The sequence below is a fragment of the Panthera pardus genome, unplaced genomic scaffold (genome assembly GCF_024362965.1).
Source record: "Panthera pardus isolate Hobbes unplaced genomic scaffold, ASM2436296v1 HiC_scaffold_12, whole genome shotgun sequence".
NCBI classification, from domain to species: Eukaryota; Metazoa; Chordata; class Mammalia; order Carnivora; family Felidae; genus Panthera; species Panthera pardus.
This window is the reverse complement of record NW_026526677.1, coordinates 104,393,051-104,412,882: the sequence shown is the minus strand read 5'-3', so window position 1 is coordinate 104,412,882 and position 19,832 is coordinate 104,393,051. Positions and strand designations below refer to the sequence as shown.

At 40.3% G+C, this 19,832-nt stretch overlaps 1 long non-coding RNA gene across 1 annotated transcript in view; it reads left to right on the top strand.

Moving 5' to 3' along the window:
* Nucleotides 1-934: 934 nt before the first annotated feature.
* LOC109278741 (uncharacterized) overlaps nt 935-19,832 on the top strand; it is a 262,941-nt gene continuing 244,043 nt past the window's right edge. Inside the window, exon 1 of the long non-coding RNA XR_002085815.2 lies at nt 935-1,104. This is a non-coding gene — a long non-coding RNA (uncharacterized LOC109278741). The remainder of the gene's footprint in view (nt 1,105-19,832) is intronic.

Genomic DNA, 19,832 nt, shown 5'->3' with positions numbered 1-19,832 from the left:
TTTGCTGAATTGGATTGTGTAAGAATATATGTCGTGGTGAAGCTATGTTAGCAACCGGCAAATGGGAGGTTTCTTCCATGTCTGATTTGAATTCTTAACAAAACCGTTTGTTTATGGAAAGAATGGACTGCGTTCATTCGTTAGCACATCAGATGGATATTCAAAAATATTTAGTCTTAGGGATAAAAGAGGAAGCACGAGAATGATGTATTGCAGTGCCAGTTTTTGTTGTTTATGTTACTTTGAACTGTCAGGATGTTTGGAGATGGTTCTGTCTCCACTGGGCAGGTGCTCCCGAAAAGCACAGAGTTTAAAATGTCACGTCGACAACAACTCCAGGGCTTTCTGCCTCTTTCCATCATGTGTTTCTCCTGCTGTCTAATTCTCGTAAAGTTTTATTCTGTTATCCTGTTAACAAAAGAGTGAGCAGGAACTCCCTCCATCACTAATACCCACACACGGTAGATCTTTTACTCACTGGGACCTGCAGGGTCACTTAAGTATAGAGGACCCAACAGACAAATATTAAAAAAAAACAAAAAAACACCTCATAATGAAAATAGTTGAGAAGTTTTAGTTTATACTTTTGTTTAAACCATGGATGATTGTGTGGATGTTATGTGGGTATATTATATCATTTTGCAGAATTATCACTGGAGGAGATCAGTCTGAATCTATTCTGATCTCCAGGCATGTATCTCTGAATATGGACCACCACATTGGGAGGGTTTTGTTGTTGTACTTCCTTTTCTCTTATAGGAGGAAAATATACTCCTGTTAATTGGGGTACTAATTCAGGTTAATTTCAGTTATATTCTATCCTGTGGTTAGAAATGCATCATACTAATACTAAAACTTCAATTTTGATGGTCACCGTATAATTGTATCCAAGATGTATGGATTGATTTGTAGTTCTTGCTCCTAGGTGTCTCCGGGAATTCTCCAGAGGTTGTCTTAAATGCGTCAGGCATTAGCCCCGGTCCTCACTGGCCTAAGTTAGCCTGCCCAGGCCTCCTGAGCCGTTGGTGAGAGCATTGCCTTGTGCTGGTCATCTATACCATGACTGCTTGTTCCAGGTCCCTGGGGCCTTCCTGCTGCAGAACTGTAAGTCTATCACTGCCTCCTCAGAGCAGTCTACCTCTGGGTCACCTGGGCAATAATGCTTTCTTTGGAAGAAAGTGGGGATTATTATTTCTCTCTACATTTTACTCCAGTGAGGGCTTTGGTGGTGGGAAGCATTCAGGATTGTTGCCTGGGCTCCCTTGTTAGAGCTGCTTGACCCAGATCTCTCCTCTGCCTTGAGTCCTTTCACTTCTGTGTAGCCCAGGCCAGTGCTATCCATCTCATTGAGTTGGGTTGAATTCTCTTTGCTCCACCTCGGGGTAGCTCTGCAGGAGCTCCACAAAAGGCAGAGGATGCCCTTGATGTTGGCAAGGCCATGGCAGCTCCCCATTCTACCAGGAGGTGGACTGTTATACTCAGTGGCAAGGGTGCTATGATTCAGACAGACAGCATGTCTCAGCTGGTGGCTCGGATCCCAGAGTGCTACCGAATTCTGTGAATCAGCCCTTTCAGTTCACATACACTGTCCCCTTTCTCCTGGAGGGCACACACAGCACCATGGTGGCTGGCATGGGCTGAGTTCCCATAACAGCTGCAAGATGCATCTGGAGTCACCAACTCCCCTCCATCCTTTAGTCCTAAAGCTACATCTGGCTTGCAGTGACAGCCCCCTCTCTCCTGGGTCCCATCTTCTTTTTCACTTCTCTTGGGAAACCCCCAGTGCATTGGATACCTGATGATCTCTTGCCTTCCACAGATGGGGGTCCAGTTGTTGTTCCTAGGAGACTCTATAGCCCCCATTTAAGCCAAGTGACAGGAGCAGAAGAGAGAAAAAAAGCATTAATAACCCCCACATGCCTGACACACTGGGCATCATCTCTGCTCCCAGCAGTGTCTCACAGACCAAGGTTTTCTGCCTTCATCTAATAGAAAGAAATCTGTCTTTGTGCAGGCTGCCTTTTCAAGATTAAGGGCCACAGAATGGTGCAGAAACTTTCTGATCGTTTTTATTTGACGTTTAAATGTTTGAAGACATTCTGTTGGGGTATAATTGGTATATATGTGTATACACACATAAATAACAAATTGTACACATTGAGAGTGTATAGTTTGAAAACTTTTGACATGTATATATCTGTGAAACCATAGCCACAAATCAAGGTAATGAATCTAGCACCCCCAGAAGTTACTTCTGTGCCCCTTTGTACTCTGTTTTATTGTCTGGCTTCCTTCACTCAGCATAATTATTTTGAGTTATTTGAGACATACAGTTATGTTATCTCAAGAGTTAAGAGTTCATTCCTTTGCATTGCAGAGTAATGTTCCAAAGCATGAATATACCACAGCTTGTTTTCTTAGTCACACATTAATGGATATTTGGTGTTTTTTTCAGTTCCAGGCTATTACAAATAAACCTATTGTGAATATTCATGTACAAGTATTAGTGTGGACATATTCTTTCATTTAAATTGGGTAATTACCTCGGAATGGAATGGCTGAGTCAAATGATAGGTATATATTTATTTTTTACAGAAATTGCTGAACTCTTTTCCAAAGTAACTGCACCATTTTACACACCTACAAACAATGATTGAGAGTGTCAGTTTCCATGCATCTTTACCAACAGTTGGCATGATCAGTCTTCGTAATATTAGTCATTCTAATAGTTGGAGGTGCATTTTGTCCTGGTTTTAATTTGCAGTTTCATAGAGTACAGTGATGTCAAGCATCATTTTATGTGCATGTTCGATATCTCTGTGTATGATTTGCTCAAGTGTCCATTTAACTCTTTTGACATTCATTCATTTCTTCTTGGTTTTGAGAGAGCTTTCTATATTCTGGATATAAGTCTTTTGTCAGGTATATGTTTTGCAAATATCTTCTTTCATTCTGTGGTTTGTCTTTTCATTCTCTTAACAGTATCTTTTGGAAAGCAGAAGTTTTGAATTTTGATGAAATCCAATTAATTTTTTCCTTTTTCGATTGTGTTTTCAGCATCATAATTAAATCTTTAACTCAAGATCACAAATATTGTCACTTATATTGTCTTCTAGAAATACTGTAGTTTCAGGTTTTCTGTTGACATCTGTGCTGAATTTTGAGTTAATATGTTAAAAAATTTTATTTCTATTTATTTTCTTTTAAGAGAGAGAGAGAGGGAGAGAGAATCCCAAGCTGGCTCCACACCCAGCTCAGAATCCAGTGTGGGGCTCAATCCCATGACCTCAGCCAAAATCAAGAATCAGATGCTCAATGGACTGAGCCACCTAGGTGCCCCTAGTTAATTTGTTTTTAAATAGTGGAAAGTATGGATTGAAGTTCTTTCTTTGGTGGGGGAGAAGATACATAGATATGCAATTACTCTAGTATCTTTTGTTAAAAAGACTACCTTTTCTCCACTGAATTGTCTTTGTACCTTTGTCAAAAATCAGGTGTTAATACATGTGTGTGTCTGTTTCTGACTTGTCTCTTCAGTTTCACTGATCTATTTGTTTATCTTGGCACCAATACCAAACTGTCTTGAAACCAGGTAGTGTTAATTGTCACACTTTGTTGCTCTTTTTCAAAGTTGTTCTGGCTATTTTAAGTCCTTTGGATTTCCATAAGAATTTTGGAATCAGGGACACCTGGGTGTCTCAGTCTCACTCTTGATTTCGGCTCAGGTCATGATCTCATGGTTCTTGAGTTTGAGCCCCACATCAAGCTCTGTGCTAAGAGTGCAGACAGAGCCTGATTGGGATTCTCTTTATCACCCTCTGTCTCTGCCTCTCCCCTGCTTGCTCTCTCTCGCATGCGCACTCTCTCTCTTTCTCAAAAATACATAAAAAAACTTTTTTTTTTTTAAAAAAAGAATATTAAAACCAGCTTGCTGGAATTTCTTCAGGATTGCATGAATCTATAGATCAATTTGGGTAGAATTAACATCATAAAAATATTGAGTTGTTTGACCCGTGATCATAGTATTATCTATCCATATAATTAGGTCTTTAATTTCTCTTGATAATGTATTATAATTTTCATTGTTGAAGTGTTGCATATCTGTTGTTAGATTTATTTCTAAGTATTTTATATTTTTTATTCTATTGCACATGATACAAAAATTTCAATTCTAGTAGCTTTTTTGGGGCATATTCCACTGTGTTTTCTACCTAGACAATCATGTCATCTGCAGAAAAAAGATAGGATTATCTCCTTTCCAGTCTGGGTGCTTTTTATTTCTTGTTCTTATTGAAATAGCTAGAACCTCTAGGCCAATGTTGAATAGAAACAGTAAGAGTGAATATCCTTGCTTTCTTCCTGATCTCAAGAGGGTAAGCATTCAGTCTTTTACCATTAAGTATGGTGTTAGCTATGGTTTTTTTTTTTTTTTCGATAGTATCATTATGGATTGAAGAATTTTCTTTTCCATTTTGCTACGAATTTTTATCATGAATGGGTTTTGTCATTGGTTCACCCACTGAAATGATCATATAAGGTTTTTTTTCTTTTTTTCTTAATATAGTGAATTTATTTCAAATATTAAACAAACCTTGCATTTCTGGGACAAATCTGACTGGGTCATGCTGTAGTAACTTTTTTGTATCTTTTTGGATTTGGTTTGCTAATTTGTTTAAACTTGTTATATTTATGTTCATGAAGAACATTGGTCTATGATTTTCTTTTCTCCTAAAGTCTTTATCTGATTTTGTAATCAGTGTACTTGGTGACCTCATAGAATGACTTGGAAAGTGTTTCTTCCTCTCCATTTTCTAGAACCATTTGGTATAATTCATGAGTGAAGCCATCTAGGTCTATAGTTTTCATTATTGAAATGTTTTTGATTGCAAATTTAATTTCTCTAATAGCTATAGAGCTATATAATAGGCTGTTGCTGTTTGAATGAACTTTGGTATTTTGTGTCTTTCTTTTTTTAAGTTTATTTATTTTGAGAGAGAGTGTGCAAGCGGGGAGGGGGTGCAGAGAGAGAATTTCAAGCAGGCTCATTGCTGTCATTGCATAGCCCGAGGCCAGACTCAAACTCACAAACCATGAGATCAGGACCTGAGCCCAGAAGAGTGGGACGCTTAACTAACTGAGGCACCCAGGCGCCCCTGTGTCTTTCAAAGTTGTCCTTTTCATGTAAGTTGTTGAACTTATCGGCATAGAGGAGTTTGAAGTGGTCCCCTGTTATCCTTTAATATCTGTAGAATTTGTATTGATGGTATTTCTCTCATTCCTGATATTGCTAATTTGGTTCTTTTTTCTCCTCATCAATTTGGCTGGAGACCTTACTGTTTTTTTCCTATTGTTTTTGTGTTTTCTCATTCATTGATTTTCATTCTGGTATTACTTATTTCCTTAATCCTGTTTATTATAAGTGTAATTTGCTCTTCTTTTTCTAGTTAAGATAGAAGCTGAAGCCATTTGCTTGAGCCCTTTTTTCATGATATTGACATTTAGTACTCGAAATTTCACCCTAGTACTGCTTTAACTGTGTCCTGAAACTCTTAGTATGTTTAATATGTTTTTTTTCCCATTCATTTCAAAATAATTTTAATTTTTCTTTTTTGACTCAGTATATTATTTGGTTTCAAACATTTGGAGCTTTTCCCAGAAATCTGTTAATGGTTTCACATTTAATTATATTATGGACAAAAATGTAATATATGTGGCTTCAATCCTTTAAAATTTATTGAGACCTTTTCCATAACCAAAATAATAGTATAGTTTGGTAAATGTTCTGTATTCATATGAAGAAGGTGTATCCTATTCTTTTTGAATGCAATGTTCTATAAATGTCAGTAAGGTCAGATTGGTTAATTGTATTATTCAGGTCTTCTGTATTCTTACTTTGTTCACTATTGAGAGATGGGTATTGAAATCTCTGATGACGATTAGGGATTGGTTTATTGGTCCTCACGGTTCTATCAGTTTTTACCTCATGTATTTTGAAAGTCTATTAAGTACATTAGCATTATCAGGACCATTATAGCCTCCTGATGGATTGACCCCATTACCATTACAAAATGACTTTCTTTATCCTTGGTAGTGTTTTTTGCTCTGATGTTTATTTTTTCTAATACTAATAGAACCACAACAACTGTCTTTTGATGAGTACAAGCATTGATAGCATACTTAGTGTTGATTAGTGGTATATTTTTTCATCCATTTACTTTTAACCTTTTTGCTTTTTACACTTAAAGAGGGTTTCTTGTAGGTAGCATATGGTTGAGCCTTATTTTTATACCTAATTGGACAATCTCTGCCTTGTCATTTGGGTATTTAGACAAGGGGTTGGCAAACTTTTTGGCCAGGTAGTAAATATTTTAGGTTTTGTAGGCTGAGCCTGTGTGATCTTTGCTGTTCCTGCTGCTGCCTCCTCCTCCTCCTTTTCCTTCTTTTAAGCAATCCTTAAAAAAAAAAAAAAAAAAAAAGTACGTATCATGCCCAGCATGAAGCCCAATGCAAGGCTGAAGTCAAAACTGTGAGATCACAACCTGAGCTGAGATCAAGAGTCAGATGATGGGGTGCCTGAGTGGCTCAGTTGGTTAAGTGCTGATTCTTGATTTCGGCTCAGGTCATGATCTCACAGTTCATGAGTTTGAGCCCCACATTGGGCTCTTTGCTGACAGTTTAGAGCCTTCTTGGGATTCTCTCCTTTTCTTTGCCCCTATCCAGCTTGTGGTCACTCTCTCTCAAAATAAATACATATATAAGTTTTAAAAAATATATTGTTATGTTAAAAAATCTATCATCTTGCTATTTTCTTCTCCTTGTACCATCTGTTTTTGTTGTTGTTGCCTTCAATTTTTATAACTTGTTTTGAACTGAATGTTTTTTATAATTCCATCATGTCTCATTTTTAGCTTGTTAGTTGTCACTCATTCTTTTGTTACTTAAGTGCTTGCCTTAGGGTTTATAATATGTACCTTTAGCTAATGTAGTCTGCCTTCGAGTGATATAATACATCACTTAAGAGAAGTTTAAAGTAGTCTACTTATATTTCTCTTCTCCCATTCTTTGGACTATTGTCATAAATTTTACTTATACCTATGTTATAAATCTATAACATTGTTATAATTTTGGTTTAAACAGTTATCTTTGAAAGAGATTTAAATAATTACAAAGAAATTTTGTATTTTAACTATCTCATTACTATTTCTAGTGTTTCTCTTTCTTTTGTATAGATCAGGATTTCCATCTGGTATCATTTTCCTTCTGCCTGAGGACTTAACATTTCTTATAGTCTGAGTCTGCTTATGATAAGTTCTTCTGGCTTAATATTTCTGAAAAAGTCCTTAATCTTATTTTTGGTTTTAAAGGATAGTTTCACTGGGTATAGAATTCTAGGTGACAGGTTTTTTTTTTCTTTCACTATTTTGCTCTACTGTCTTCTCCCTTGTGTTGATTATGATGAGAAATCTATCATTTTACCTTCATTTCTTTGTATGTAGGGTGTCTCCCCAAACCCCACCTCTAGGTTGCTTCTCTTTAGCCTTGACTTTGAGCACTTTGATTACAATGTGCCTTGATGTACATCTCTTCATGTTTGTTGTGCTTGGGGTTTATTGAACTTATTATATTTGTGGGTCTATAGTTTTCATCAAATTTGGAAAACAGAGTGTCTAAAATCTTTCTAAAAATTTTTGTCTTTCCTCACTCTCCTTCAGGGACTCCAGTTAAATGTACAATAAACTGTTTGAAATTATCTCATAGCTCAGTTCATAAAATCATTTTTCCTTCATGTGTTTCATTTTGGATAGTGATTTTTCTATATCTTTATGTTTACTAATCTTTTCTTCTGCAATTTCTAGTACACTGTTAATCCAGTATAGTTTATATTTCAGATATCATAGTTTTCATCTGTAGAAGTTTTATTTGGATCTTTTTAATATCTCCCATGTTTCTACTTAACTTTTTGAACATATGGAAGTAAGCTATAAGAACTGGTTTAATGCCTTTTTCTGCTAGTCTAACATCTGTGTCTATTCTGGATTGGTTTCAATTGATTGATTTTTCTCCTCATTTTGGGTCATGTTTTCTTACTTATGTCTATAAGTTTTTGAATTGTACCTTGCTAAGTGCTGGCTGGATATCTATTTATGCATTCTTATAAATATTTTTGATTTTCTGGGACAAAGTTCAGTTACTTGGAAATACTTTCATCCTTTTTAGTCTTGCTTTTAAGATTTATTAGGCAACAGCAGAGATATATATAGTCTACATTTAATTTTGCTAACTCTGGTATTTCTTACTCCATTTTTGCCAGAAGCAGAAATATTTTTTGACAGATTTTTAATGTCAGGAAAACTGTTGAAGACCTAAAGGAAAATTGTACCACCTGAGGTGTCAGGACTGGGGAGTCAACTCTGTCTGGTTAATATTTCACTCTTTTTTTGTTTATTTATTTATTTTTGCAAGAGAGAGAGCAAGAGTGTGTGTAAGTAAGGGGGAGGACAGAGAGAGAGAATTCAAAGTGGGGTCCATGCTCGCTGCCAAGTATCTCTGCTGGCAGTGCAGAACCTGATGAGGGACTAGAACTCACTGTGGAATCATGACTTGAGCCAAAATCAAGAGTCAGATGTTTAACTGACTGAGCCACCCAGACACCCCAATATTTAACTCTTCTTAGTTCTCTGGATAATTTTTCTAATCTTTTCTTTATGTAATAAATAGGTATATCTAGAGATAATAATCCACATTCTCTTGTGTTTTTTTGTTTTGTGTGTGTGTGTGTGTGTGTGTGTGTGTGTGTTTGAGAAAGGAAGAGAGCACACTTGCACAAACAGGGGAGTGGCAGAGGGAAAGAGAGAGAGAATCTTAAGCAAGCTTCACACTCAACGTGGAGCCTCACACAGGGCTCAATCTCACAATGGTGAGATCATGAACTGATCTGAAATCAAGGGTCAGATGCTTAACCAACCAAGCCACCCAGGTGCCCCTACATTCTCACTCTTTTACAGATCTGTGCCTTCTATGTTCTTTTAGGATTTATAATTTTTCAATTTGTTCTGTGGATGCTGGGCAAGGGATGGACTTTAGCAATAGTATAAGTGATAAAATTTTGAGAGAGCCCATGCTTATATAGTCTAGTTTCTGTTGCTTTGTAATATATTACTTTAAAATGAAATGGCTTTGTGGCACCTGGATGGCTTAGTCACTTGAGTGTCTGACTTCAGGTCAGGTCGTGGTCTCATGGTTCCTGGGTTCAAGCCCTATATCTGTCTCTGTGCTGACAGCTCAGAGCCTGGAGCCTGCTTCAGAGTCTGTGTCATCTTTCTCTCTCTCAAAAATAAAGAAACATTAAATCTTAAGTGAAATGGCTTTAAAATTTCTTTTTTATATTCTTGAATTATGTGAGGCAGGACTTCATACAGAGCACAAGGACGTTGGCTTATCTGTCTCTCATTATGTCCTGCCCCTGGGCTTGGAAGACTCAGTGGCTAGCTGTGACTTGAGGGCTGAGGGGTAGAATCATCATCTTTCAGATATCTGTCAGATACCTTCACTGACATATTTAGCAGTTGATGTTGGCTGTCATCTGAGAACTCATATGGGGCTCTCAGCCAGAGCATCTACACATGGTTTCTCCCTGGACCCTGGGCTTTCTCACAGTGACATCAGGGTAGGTAGACTTCTTACATTGTGTCCCGGTGTACAGGGTCAAAACTGTATCATCTTTTATGACCCAACCTTGGAAGACACAAATTATTATTTCTGTTTCACCCTATTGGCTAAAAGAGTCATAAGCCCACCTAGATCCAAGGGAAGGGAATTAGGTTCCATCCCTTGATAGCATATTATCAAGGTTATATTACAAAAGTGCATGCGAAATGTGAGATATTGTTACACTCACCTTTGGAAAACATCTGCCCTAGTCTGCCTCTGGCCACAGAAAATTGTATCCACCTTCACATGCATTCGTCATTCCTTCCCCCAAGACCTTCAAAGATTCATCCCATTATGGCATCAGTTCAAAATCTAAAATCTTGTTAACTAAAATAGGTCCAGGTGACAATGGGGGCTTCTCTGGTGCAGTTCTTGTGGTTTAGTTCTTTCTCTAAAGATCTGTGAATTAGAAAGACAGTCATCCATCTCCTATCCTCACACACCCAAGTGAGACAAGTATGGGATTGATAGCTGTTGTATTCCTGTTCCAGAAGAGGAAAAGTGAAAGGCACATAGTAGTCACTGGTTCATAGTGATTCAAAACTCCAGCTAAGCACAGATTGCTAGTTCCTTAGTTAAGACTCAGTCCTACTCCCCGGAGTCATCCTCCAGGACTATTGGCTATGCCTTCTGAGCCTCCCTCTGTGTCATCCTTTTTTTCTATACAGAAGCTTCTGTGTTTGTAGCTAAGTAGACTTCTCACCCTGCTTGGTGCCCCTGAAAGTTTAGGGATTCAAAGGCTTCTGTTCATTTTGTACTTTTTCTGTCTTTTTAGTCTAAGCTGCTACAATTCTTTAAAAAAAAATTTGTGGGCTTATTGTATATGAACGTATTTCACCAGTTAAACCCCATACCCACAAATCTCTTTGAGATGAGCCCCCTTTTTTTCCACCTTGGGAAATGTGTCTGAGGCTGCTATGAGACAACATCCTTGAGTCTCAGAAACCCTGTGTTTAATAGACAAGAACTGCAAGGAATGCCCTTAAGATACTTAGAAGTCCTTTTGTCTATTTGAAAAAGTCTAGGCTACATCAGCTTCAATCTCTAAGGTTCCAGGATGGAGTTTTACTGTCACAGCTTTGGCTTGATATTTACCCTGAGATGTTTTCATATTTTAGCACCCTGGATTTGATCTTCACCCTAAGGCCATTTCTGCTTTTGAAAATTTTCTTCTGTGAGAGAATGGAGATGATAAATAGTTTTCTTTTCAAACCCAAGAAGTCCTGGATCCTTTCTATTTCCTTTAACTTTAGCACTGAATGGTTCTGTTTATATGGGTAAAATAACTCAGTTGCCACTGTGGCAAACTGCTTGGAAATCTCTTTGGCCAGATGTACCTGTTTGGTTTATTTTTATTTTTCATACCATTACAAAAACAGTTGAATTTCAAACCCAACAATGTTGCCAAGCTTTCTGCCGCTGAATAACAAGGGTTATATGCACCCCCCCCCCCCGCCCCGCCCAGTCTTGGTCTTTTTCTCAGTAAGTCCTCAAGGCTGTTTCATCTCTATTGAGCAAAGCAGTCACAAGACTTCCCAGATTACAGGGGAAGAGAGTGATGGGATAAGGCAAGGTCACACTATAGAACAGCAAGGGAGATAGGAGATAATGCTGCAGCCACGTTGAAACCTGCAATTGGGTACATGACCTATAACACTTGTGCTTGTGGACAGGTGGGTTTACCGTGAGATACAAAAGGCCCACAAGAAGACATTATCATGGGATAAGACTAGTGAAGTTTACTCCAAATTATGAGCAAAAATTGCATGATTGGGCTTGTCTCTCCTGCATGTTCTAAGATTGTTGCTCATTCTTTTTTTTTTTTTTAAATTTTTTTTTTCAACGTTTTTTATTTATTTTTGGGACAGAGAGAGACAGAGCATGAACGGGGGAGGGTCAGAGAGAGAGGGAGACACAGAATCGGAAACAGGCTCCAGGCTCCGAGCCATCAGCCCAGAGCCTGACGCGGGGCTCGAACTCACGGACCGCGAGATCGTGACCTGGCTGAAGTCGGACGCTTAACCGACTGCGCCACCCAGGCGCCCTGTTGCTCATTCTAAGATAGGGTTGTCATGGTAAAAGCAGAGAAGGAACTCAGAAAGGGAATAGCAAGAGGTAGAAGGCATCTTGAGCCCCAGACTGACTAAGATAACAAGCTAGAGCAGCCTTTGCTCATTTCTTTATTACTCTGTACCACAAAGAGTCCACAGCTATTGAATAAAGGGCCCTGAACTTATAGAACAGCTCAGTGGAGATCTTTCATCACCCCATGTTTGCCACCTACTCCTCTTTGATATTTCACTGCCCACTTCATTAATATTTCATCAGCACCAACCTTGTGCCATTTCATGTGCTTGGTACTGGAGCCTATAAAAAATATGGTTCTTGACATACATTAGCTCAGAGTGATGGGCAGAGATAAACCTGTTAACAAGCAATTTAAGTACACCTAGATAAATTCTAGAGAACTCTTTGGGAAAAGCAGCTGAGGGAAAGTAGAAAGGTCAAGAAAGATTTAATTGCAGGGTAGGTGGGCAGAGTATTGTTGATATCTGAGTTAATTCATGAAAAAGAAAAATTACTTTGTAGGTGGAAAAGTAGACCATGTAAACAGTACTCTTGGCAGAAGGAATAATGATTGCAAAAACACAGAGTCATGAACAGGAATGGTTTGTTTTGAAAAGAATGAGAAATTTGGTATGACTGGACCACAGGAGCCCTAATAGAAAGGGAGAGAGGAGCCTGGGTTAGATGGCAATGGACTTCGTGCACTGCTTTATAAATTCAGTGTTTATGTTACAGGCATTGAGAGGCCAGCAAAGGAAGTGAGCAGGATGACAGTGGTGGCAGTTAGGGAGTAGAGGGAAATACTGAATGGCAGAAAGACTCAGGTAGTTGTTGCATTGGTTGGGGAGGGAGAAAAGCAAACCCTACACTAGGACACTGACAGTGTGGTTTCAGATTCAGAAGCTTATTCCAAAGCATCTGCAGACCAACTGAATATGAGGGGGTAAAGTCATCAAGTCTTCTAGCTTGGGAAGCTCAGTGAACAGTGGCTCTATTAATTGAAACAGAGCACGCAGAGAAAGAAACAAGATTGTAGGAAGATACACTTGAAGGATAGGGTTCGCTTTTGTGCTTTGGAATATTCAAAAAGAGATATCCAAGACATAATTGGAAATATGGGTCTGGGGGTTGGGGAAGAGGTTGAAAATGAAGGGGAAGTTGAAATCAAGGGTGCTCTCATTGTTTTGAATTATGCAGGTTTTGGGGTGTGGGATTTGTTATTGTGCTAAAATAGAGCATGGCAACTATTGACAGGATTTTGCTCAGTTTTGAACTGCGGAGCCTTTCATCATTTCAAAAGATGCAGCATCTCTTCCTGGAGAACACTAAGTGAGGGCTTGGGGAGCACCCAGTAATGGTGGCCAACAGATGATTGGTGGACTGAATTGGGCTGAAAGCCCAGTCCTCTGGTGATCTGTCCCTGACTCAACTTCTTATGTATTATTTATTAAAAGTACCCCCAATTACTTCATAAGGGAAGAGATGGCTTAGATAGAAGACACATACACATTAAGGGTAAGAGAGTCTAGCAATGAAAGGAGAAAATAGTTAATCAGAAACCTTCAGCTGAGAATAATAATGGCCACTGAACACAAAACATCACTGTGAGTTTATTGGCAGCCAAGGAAAGTAGGAAAACATGATGGGTTTATTAATTATCCCTTGAGTTCCTCCTTGATTTAAATGCTGGGGAAGCAGATTGTCCCATTTATCAGGAGGAACAGTCTGCTTCCCTGGCATTTAATGCAAGAAAAAACTCAAGGAATAATAATATGAAGAGCACCTTCAAAATTTACCTTATGAAAGACCAAATATCATTTTTAAAAATTTTTTAGTTTTTAATTTATTTTTTAATATCATTCTTTATATGGTTCTTTGATTGAAACTAAGCTAATAATGTTAATTCCTATTTCTCTGAAGACATTTCTATGAAGAGCCAATGTGGTACTATTTACCCCTTGCAAGTCCTTTCTTTTGCCTCCTCTACAGAAGGGCCAATCAGCTGATAGAGATGGGGAAGTTTAGCTCCAGGGACAGAGGTCCTTGGAGAACAGAATAGGTAAGCGGCAAGACTAAAATTCCAGGAAAAGTGGAGGAAAAGCATTCTCAAATTGTGTTTATGTGGCAGCCAGGAAGAAACCATTTCTAAGACTACAGCTCCTCCCCAAATCAGGAAGCAAGGTGGATTAGAGCTTCTTAGAGCTTTGTAGTAAAAAGGGAAGGGCTGTGAGAGGATTAGTTGCTTGATGCAGAATCAAGGAAAGAGAGTTTCCAGCAAGGCTTTGTCAGCCTAAAGTCCCTGTGGGTCAGGTGCTTTGCCTTGCACGAAAGCACAGTGGAAAGCTGCAGGTCCACAATACAGGTAGGCGCCAGCCAATGCTGGAGTTTGATTTAGTTCCTATATACTTATCCAAGATGGAGGAGGCCTGTGGAGTATACGTGTCAAGTTCATCATATCTCCTGAACCAAGCTCAGTTGGTAATAGCTGCCGCACCACTGTGTTGAGAAGGTTTCTGAGGTCTCACCTACACCCAGTAGGAAAGAGTATCATTATCAAATAGCAATGTCTGCCAGAGATGTGAGATCCGAGTCATTAATAGAATTAATTCCTATACTTAATATAATCAATGTCCATATGTTAATGGACTTAAATACAATTAATTGATACAATTAATATTAAAATACTTGTCATCCCTGATGTTGGCACAAAAGCAGAGGGGTGTTAGCAACAATTGCATAGGGACTTTCTAGTTAGTACTTTCTATGGACTTGTGTTCCTCCAGAATTCTTATGTTGAAGCCCTAACGTCCAATGTGACTCTATTTGGAGATCAGGCTTTTGAGGAGGTAATTATGGTCAAATAAGTTCATAAGTATAATTCTAATTGATAAGACTGGTGTCCTTGTAAGATGTTTTCTCACTCCATGTAGAGAAAAGACATGTGAAGGCACAGTGATAAGGTGGTAGTCTGCAAGCTGGGAGGAGCAACTTCATTAGAAATCAAACCCTGGCAACTAGATCTTGCTTGGACTTCCAGCCATCAGAACTGAGAAATAGATCTCTGTTGTTTATGCCACCAGTTTGTGGTCTTCTGTCATGACAGTCCCGGGAGGTGGAAACAGTGAGTATCAAGGGACAATTTATAATTGACATCACTAGAAAAGAGCAACAGAAAAGTAAGAGTTGGAGCTGGGCTTAGAATCCCCATCTGCAACTCCACCCATACCTTTTGAGTCAAAGAAATTCTATGGTCTGAGGTTGCTATTAATTTGCCTACTGGCTATAATCCTAATGTGTCACCCAGAAGGAACTACCTGTTGCTCCAGTGCACACACCTCTGGGTGATAAAACTTAAAATATGGTTTAAAATTTACAGACTCCATCAGGGTTTTACAAACTCAAGTGTTCTCAGCGTCTAGACAGATAAGGTAAGTCAGTGAAGCCAAAGACGTGTGTGGCAATGAGACTTAGTGGGGATTGTGGTGACCTGCAAAGAGAAGGTCTAAAGCCGTTTAAAGCTACATTTTGAAGAGCACAGTGTGGGGTGTCTGTGTGTGTGTAAGAATGTAGTGTGTGTGCTGTATGTGTGGTGTATATGTGTGTTTGTGTGGCGTGTATGTGCGTGTGGTGTGGATGTGCATGTGGTGTGTTTGTGTATGTGGTGTGTGACAGAACTGGGGCCGAGGAGACGCTGCGCACACATCTGTGGATGAATTCAGCCAGTAGGCATACAATTCGCTATGTCTGAATGTAGAAAACAGTAGCTAGTATGGTCCTTGGGGGACTGCTTCCCATGCGTTAGCTGTGTACTTTGTAATGAGAAATGAGACTGAGGTAAGCATTGCATGCGCAAATGCTTGCTAGGGTTGATGTAGAGGAGGGCCACACATCTTAACCAAACAAAGAGGAGGCAATGGTGACGTTCAGTGCGAGCACTATAGGAGTTCACCTATCGCCTTCTCCCATGGAGATCAGCCTAGCTCTGCAAGGTGGCAGAAGCCTTGTAGACAGAGCCAAGATTGTTCCAAAGAAGCTGCTTGTATTTGTTTATAAGGTTGACCAGATTTTCAACAGACATTTGAAGAGTTGTGATCGCCTAATGTAACAGTGAGATGGTGTCGACTTGGAAGATTTCAGGTTCTTGCTTTCACTTTAATATTCCTGCTGAATACACTTAATTTTATCCACGACCTGGTCTTCCTGGGTCTAGCAGGATGAGCTGGCTATGGGAGGATTCTGCATGGAGTGAAATGGATTGCCCTGTTGAAGGGAGATATTCAGTTATGTCCATCTGGATGCTGAATAGCCTCTGCTGAATATGACCATTTGAATTTAGCACAGTTGATATTGAGCTGTTCTTTCTGAGACTAATTGGCCACCTGGTTCATGGCCATGCCTCTCATGTCAGGGAGACTGTGTCATCAGTGCGTTAAAAGCTGCTTGTCTCCCAGACTGGCAGCCAGAATCCTGAGTACCCAAGAGCTGAATTACACTTAGTAAGTGTTGGTTACAAATCTGGAAAGTCAGGACCCAACTCTGCCATAGGTCACCTCAGGTTAATATTTGCTCATTTAGAGCCCCCTTCCTACCCAGAAACATTTAACTTAGCACTGTGGCCTTTGGGGAAAGTGACACCCGTCTCAGTTTTCTATGTGAACCAGGAAGGGAAAGTGTCAGCTGTGAGGGAAAAATACCCACTAATGTACACAAGCCGCCAGACTGAATCACAAGGCCAAATGTGTTTCTGAACTTGGCATTATTTTAAAGGCTGAAGTTCAGAATTGCATCAGATAAAAGTTTGTTTAATTCTCAATTAGGAATTGTTTTTATGCAGTGTCAGTGGCATCGGGACTTTTATGAGCTGTGCTATTGATTGAAATGATGCCCTCATTGGGTGCTGATTGAGTGATCTTTTGATTCCTTCCCTATTAACATGCTAATGGTTAGGGGTACAGCCCCTCTCACAGGCGCCTGTTATTCCAAGGATGGATGTCTCTGACCTCGCACTGTTCTCCCAAGAGGCTGGGAGAGGAGGGGCGTCTGGGCCTGTTCAATGGCCTCATTAGCATATTGTAGCTCAACTCCCAAGGGTGATAAATTTAAAGAACATGGAACACAATTAGGAAGATTTTTAAAAGGTTACAAATGGTGGGAGGGTTCTGAGAATGTCTGGATCTCTGTGTCAAGGGCATCTAAGTCAGTCCCGAGAACAGCTGGAGCCCAAAGGCCAGCGCTTCTCTGTACGCCGAATTTACATAAGCTTTGAAGATATTTTTAGCTTCCTGCACTCACTCCTCTTAATATTCTCCTGCTTCTCTGTCTCACAAAAGGGAAGGCTGCAAGCTTAGGATTCTGAGCTTTTGGTCTTCAGAAGTTCTGATGTTGTTTTCTTTTTCAGATCTTCTGGGGATAAGTGGAAGGAGAAATTGATGCAGGAGTCGTAAGGCTGCTGTATTTAAAGCCCTTGTGTATGGGCACCAGGGGACAGTGGGGTCACTCCTCTTTGGGGGCATGTCTGCTCACTTGGGATTACTTATTTTAAAATGAGATTAGCTGAGATGATATACATTTAAGTACCTGGAACAGTACTAATAAATTTATTGTTCCTCTTCTTCCCTCCCCCTTGTGAAATGGTCTAATTGGGCCTCTGAATCAAGGTTGTGGTGAAGGCCAAAGGAATCTTGGGAAGATAAATATCCATCAAGATTCATCATTCATTTATGCATTCAACAAGCATTTATTGAGAAGCAATAGCCTGCCAGCCATTGAGTTAGGTGGAATCCAAAATGATAAAATAAGACCTAGACCCTTCTTGTAGTCTAGGAGTCTAAGCTCGTGTGTGTGCGTACACATGCGTGTGTCTGTGTGGACGTGCATATGTATAAGGGACAGAAGAGGGCTTGTGTAAGCTGTTATCTCATCAAGGTAACAAGTTCATGATGTTCAGTCATACCTCCTGTCCATGTAGATCAAAAGATAACAGGAGATTCCTAGGGCTGAGAGAGCACTGCTCTGCTTTAAGAGCCCTAGGCATCGATCCTGAGCCTGTCTCTGAGCAGCTGTGTATCTTGGGCAAATCACTGCACCCATGACCTCCAGGCCAATGGTAGGGTGCAGTAGGCTGGCATTAGGAGATAAGTTAGAGAGGGCATCTTCTGCACAAAAGTGTTCTCATGAATCATTTTGCAGGTTGAATCAAGATGATGGACAGAATTCTACCCCACTCTCTGAGCTGAAGCGTTGCATGGGATATCTCAAGCTTCTTACAGCTCTAGCATTCAGGAATTCAAGAATACTAAACTTCCTGCCACTCTGCCCTATAACCTTCCAGTCTTCCATAGCCAATAATTACATGTGTGAGGTAATACAACCACATAAACCTTTAGAAAGAGAGGGGTCTTATTTCTGTGACAGTGATGACAGGCTCTTTGAGAAACTAGTTGGTGAAGTGTCAAGTTACAAAGTTTAGGTGAACCACTGATAGAATCTGCCCTGGATTTAGTGAGAAGGTCCAGAGCATCCATTGACCTGGTTTTCCCATATCTGCGGAGTCAGGTTATGGATCCTCATTCCTGCTGATTTCTCCCCCTATTTGCATTTGGTCATTGGACGTGCTGTGTGCAGACACTGTGCTGGATGCGTGTCCCTTGATGAGGGAGACAGATGTAGGCACTCTGGGAAATGCTCCATTTCTTACCTGCATCACTTCTCTCCAAGGTCATCCTTACACTGTCCTCTGCCATGAATTTGGTGGGCCAAGACTTTGAGATGCCTTTGGAAAGAAGCAAGCACCAGGAGCCTGGATTCAGGGAAGGTACTGTTATCCAGATTTCTGACAGTGATAGTAAGCTCAGGTCTTGGGGATGGAAAAGAATGCCTCAGGAAGACATAGCCTCCAAAGCCCTATTCATGCCATCATGGCTAAGGAAATATAGTCCAGATAAGATGACCCTTGAGGGTGGCCAGTAGAGGAGTCTAGTGGGGGCTGAATTGGTCCAGTCTGCTGGCCATGCTGTGCATTCATTCGCATGGCAACCACTAGCAAGGAGTGCTTTTTCTAATTTGCACAAGGGAATCTTATAGGATAGTCCTGTCTCCTCTCTCATGCTCTCTCAGTAAGTGAGAATAGAAACAGATTCTTAATAGAGAGTCCACAGACACCCCTTTGCCCCACTGTGAATCCCATATTCCACACCTTTTCATCAGGCCCAAATTGGACAGGACACAAGAAGGGATTGGAGGGTCCACCGAGGCAGTGTGGATGACCAGGTGGCAGAGAGCAGGGCTTAACTCCCAGTCCCCTGCAGAGCTGTCACAGTTCCTGATCCAAGAAAGGGCAGCTGTATACACAGACACACTAACAGATATCCTGGCATACACGCACGCACACACACACACACACACACACACACACACCAATAGACACACGTCAACACACTCAGGGTACTCTCAAATCCATAGTTTTTTGCTGGGCACTGGGATGCAACACCCGGGTCTTCCTTAGTAACAAATGACTCAATGTCCCGACTATTAGAAGTGCTGCCAGAAGACAGCCCTCAGCCTTTTATGGATGGTCTTGCCAAAGTCATATTTCCTTCCAAGGGAAGCTTGAACCCCGTACTGAAGGGGGTGCTAATACACACCTAGCCTCCTTGTCCCAGCTTGGGACAGTATCACAGGGCATCTCTGCTCTAGTGTATGCGAGTGAAGATGTCACATAGCCCTTGTTCTTTAAAATTTTATTTGCTGGCCTTACAATGTTTTCATTCTTCTCTGTACTCTTCATCCTGCCCTGCTGGCCTTTTTACACCATCATATCCCCCAGGCCTGGTACAGTGCCAGCACATGGTACATGCACTATATCTGGTGTTGAAGGCATAAATGAATGAAGAAGCTGGATGGCTGAGCACCAGGAGGGAGTTGTAGAGGAGATGCCTGCAGAGGAGATGGCTGTAGAGAGGTCAGAGTAAGTCACCTGGAAGGTGCCTCCCAACCCAGACTGTGGTCCATGATTCTGAGAATTGACAGCCAGTTTTCCACCCCCCAGCAGGAAG